Source organism: Poecilia reticulata, linkage group LG2 (assembly GCF_000633615.1).
Source record: "Poecilia reticulata strain Guanapo linkage group LG2, Guppy_female_1.0+MT, whole genome shotgun sequence".
In the NCBI taxonomy this organism is placed as follows: domain Eukaryota; kingdom Metazoa; phylum Chordata; class Actinopteri; order Cyprinodontiformes; family Poeciliidae; genus Poecilia; species Poecilia reticulata.
In genome coordinates, this window is record NC_024332.1 from 21969531 (window position 1) to 21974022 (window position 4492).

Below are 4492 nucleotides of genomic sequence, written 5' to 3' on the forward strand. Positions count from 1 at the left end.
TAAACACTGGAACTGGTGAACAAAATAAACAAAACAACAAAAAAATAAATAAAATGGACTCTCAGTCTCCGTTAAAAAAAAATGCACTTGAATGAAAACCAAACRCAACATAAAATCAAAGTGGAAATAAAAACTACATCCAACCAAAAGAGTACAGATTATGAAGTTTGTATGCTATATTGCCCTTCAATAATCATTACATTTACATGGAGAAGATGGGCACATTTGACTACCTGATTCASTAGTTCACYCCTCTGTTACACTAAGCAAATGAGGAAGGGAGGGATCAGTCCGAGGAGAGCACCGTAGTTGAGCTTTTATTCATCCATCAATAGAAAGAGAAAAAGGCAGGAATAAACGATAAAGCCGATGAATTAAAATGAGGTCGATAATTTTCATTTATCATGCGATTAATTGATTTATTGTTTATCTACTCCTGACCAGAAGATGCAACCAAAATGTGATCTTATCTGTTAATTTACATTAAAAATGCACCAAACGCTGACGAAGACAATCACTGTTATGTACAGAACATACTTAATTTGTGTTAATATAATGTACTGTACATGTGTAAGACCTGTGCYGATATCAGAATAAGAACATCTGACATTTTCTGGTCTCTTGCAGTTAGTAGATGTTTATTTTAACTGTCAGTATCAGATATGTGTGAGCTTAAATGTTGCTGCCTGAAGTCAACGTGAAATCTTAACCAGGACCTAAACATGCTATTAGATAACAGCCAAGCTAAAGATAACARGCCTGGATGTAAGGATGTGCATTGATCATCATCAGCCTAAACCTTATATCACTTTGAATGCATTTCACATCTAAACAGCAACATTGAGTGTGGTAACTTGGTYGTCRTRGCAACATGTGAGGCGTGGCAGCCTTTTGAGGAAGCAGCTGTCACTAGAATGCAGAGAGCATCACCTGTTACCTTCTAGTGACACATGATATGAGTGTGTGGGTTTGTGGAAGGATGGTGACACATGCTGCACTCTTTCACACACACACGCACACTGCACTTCTAATTTCCATCAGACAGAATTGGATCTGATCCCGAAACAGGCCTCTGTAAACATTTTGAAATTTTGGCTGCTGCCACTCTCATCTGAGAAATGAAGCACTAATAAACTCAGCAGAGGACTTGTCACATTTGTGCTAATTTATTTGTGCTGGAAGAGATTCCTGCAGACGGTCTGAACATCCTCAGTCACCTTCCCTGCTGAGTGACGTCTCACTGCGGGAGCAGAACTTTAAGATCTCTCCTTTCCTATGCAGTTCAATCCTTCCTGTGCTGCTGTGTCGTCATCAGATGTGTGTGCGTGTGTGTGTGTGTGTGTGAGGGTGTGTGTGTGTGTGTGTGTGCGTGTGTGTGTGTGTGAGTGCGTGTATTTTAGGATGTGTGTGTGTGTGAGAGAGATAGAAAGACAGAGCAGCTTCTACCTGTGTGCATAACGGGGAAAGTAGTGCTAATAGCTCCAACAGGGCTGCATGCTGACCTGTAACATCTACATGTCTGGAAATGTTGAACATGASCTCCCATGCACACGGCAACCTTGCTGCTGTAGTCAGCCACGAGAACAGATGGAGAAAAAATATCTCATTCATACACTGCCGTCAGTGATGTCACTTCCTACTTGTAGGACCAAGCACACTGCAGTTCCTGGAGTACATCCAGTTTGAAGCATCCATTATGTCTTTGGGAACTTGTTCAGCAGATTTGCTCACTGTTTAATGCACAAAGTCTGGCGGAGTTACACTTGTCTCTTGGCTGAAACATTATTTAGTAGCTGAACATGCTGAGTCACTGTAAAAAAAGATGATGACATAAGCTGGAAATCTCCAGCGTCCACACACATCTGTACGAGCTTGTAGCATCCGTCCGTCCGTCCGGCCATCCATCATGTCCTGCATTGTTCTTTGGTCAGGATTAAAACATGAACACAACCTTAAGTGGAGAATTGGTTTTTACCCCAACAGACCCGATGAGCGACTCCGTGACTGCAGTCAAAACCCAACGTTTTCCATCCACTTTCTATTGCATCCTACCATGAATGGCCAACAACGCACCAGGATGCTTAAACTAGACAAAACAGTCCATATTTATTTATTTATTTACTTTTATCCAACAAAATACAAACACTAGAACGCAAGGAGAAAGGGAGCCAATTGGGAAGTAACAACAGAAACCAGCAAGGAGAGACTGAAAGAGARGAGCTTTACGTCAGAATASCGGGTTCTGACATAAATCACATTTAAAAAYCGGATAGAGGAACACAGTCACTGAACATAGGACTGAACGTGAAACATAGGATCATGTTTGTTGTTGGTGGTGATTTAAATATCAACTGAATAAATACAAACGAGCATAAATGTACAGAGGATAACATTAACATTATATCCAGTCCACTGTGACACATTGCTTTACAACATTGTTTTCAAATAATTTGTAAAGCAGATTAGTACGTTGATTACTACTGAATGACACCAGCAGTATTCGCATTGTATAACTGTTACAGCAGAAAAAACACACAGTAAAGGACTTTATCTACAGCTTTAAATCAGAGCTGATGTAAATACCACCACATGTTATTAAGGAACACATGGATTTTGCTTGGTTGTGGGTCCACAGTGAGTTGTGACCCTTCTCCCTCTGCTCAGGCCGTGGTATCAACCTGCTCTGTGTGCGTGTTCACTTTGGAAACTTTACTGTTTTGGCCATGTGCTGCTTTAATCTCTGTTTTGCTGCCATGCAAACAGCTGTGTGTGCGTGTRCACGCGTGTGTCCGTGTGTGTGTGGGTTGAGCATCTGCGATGAGGAAAACAGAAGCCTCGATCAAAGGTGGTTGTGAGTGAGAGGCAACAGGAGGACCGACTGCAACAAACGAAGCAACAAATCATGTTGCTGAGTTGTTCTCTGGTGGTCTGCTCCTTACTCCTCAGACTGCTTGGTGCTCCTTTAAATGAGTACATCACAGATTTCAGTGACAGTGTCCTCTCTGCAATGTTTTCATATGTATCAACATCAAATCCAGTAAAGCCCTGTCTGAGGATGGAGTCATGCATTATGTTTTGTGACTACTYTRTTTTGCAGGAGGTCTGAATTCCTTCATCTTTGCATGTTAGATAAGATCCATCTCCTTTTAGGGTTAGAACATGACAAGTTAGTTTTAAATTAACCAACTAACGCTAATTTTCTCTAGCATCCTTGGASAGACCTCGCGTTGCGTTGTGACTGATGTGTACTCAAGTGCTTACCAGAATTTTTGCATGTTTGAAGACTTTTTTCAGCTGCAGAGTGACTAGTCAGAATCAATCTCTCCAAATGAATGGATGTCATAGAACATTTGGAACTTGTTAGAACCACTAACACTTAGTGTTAGCATGTAAAGACTAAAAGAAATATGCTATTTTCTAAGTGTGCCATTACTTTTCCAGATAAACTGTCAATGCAGTAACCTGTTGCTGAGCAGGGGAATTTTTCAGTTTTTATGGCTGTGTGGATCTGTTGTTGTAGAACTTAACTGAAATGGATAATATCCAGATGTATTTATTTTTTCAAATATTGATTACAGTAGCATACAGTGGGTAAGCTGCACAAATGAGAGGTTTTTCTCTCTATAAGTGAAGCTAATGCGTTGTTGTCTCTGTGTGTTTGTTGTGGAGATTAAAATAAGTTATATACATTAATACATTATGAGAATAATGCATGAAACCAACATGAAACCATGAAGTTTTGATGATTCTAGTTTGTACATGTTTTTTTTGTTTTTTTATGTTTTTTAAAAAAGTGAGATAAAAAGCATTAGCATTCTCTGAACACTTCATTCAGTGACCTGTTCATCCGTCATCCACATACAGTACATGACAACAAGACTTGTTCTGGTTTACACCCAGTCCAGTTCACATTATACTTATTTGCATTCTCACATTAAGTTCCTGTAAATACTATCTATGTTTATGTGTGTGAGTGTGCATGCGTGCGTGCGTGCGTGCGTGCGTGCGTGCGTGCGTGTGTGTGTGCACATTCCTTTCTGCAGGTGCTTGCGCTGTCAGTTGGAAGCATTTACATATTTGCTACTATCTCAATTAGACAGAACAGCCAGCAGAAAAACTGTAACTACACAGGAGCTGAAGGACCCAGAACTTCAGAATTTTTCTGTGACAAGTTATGTTAGTTGGGACATGCCATTAGCATTACATAGGGAAGAGCTTTAWACTGCTAATGCCTTTTGCTGCTAATGCTGCTAATTTATACTTTTTGCTATCTTTTAAACTTTTWTCAAGTTTAAAAAAAGTTTAAAAAATAAAATCTGTTGTTGTTACAGGTCTTACTGTTTTCTGTCAAACTCTTCTGGAGTACAGACACATGGCAGGGTGTCAAATTACGCAGTTAAAATTCTGACCCGGGAGTGAACTAACAAAGGCGATCGATCACCTGGTGTCTTGAAAAGTCAGTCTCTCCCGTGTCACGTGATACCGGACATGT

The 4492-nt window shown here is 40.1% G+C and overlaps 2 protein-coding genes across 4 annotated transcripts in view; one reads left to right on the forward strand and one right to left on the reverse strand.

Moving 5' to 3' along the window:
• Positions 1-4492, forward strand: part of kalrna (kalirin RhoGEF kinase a) — a 174826-nt gene that overhangs the window by 46997 nt on the left and 123337 nt on the right. The window lies entirely within an intron of this gene.
• The window catches only part of LOC103482291 (microtubule-associated protein 1A-like), a 6747-nt gene continuing 4148 nt past the window's right edge, over positions 1894-4492 (reverse strand). The window contains exon 3 of the mRNA XM_008438371.2: positions 1894-1921. The gene's annotated coding sequence lies outside the window, so the exon portion shown is untranslated. The remainder of the gene's footprint in view (positions 1922-4492) is intronic.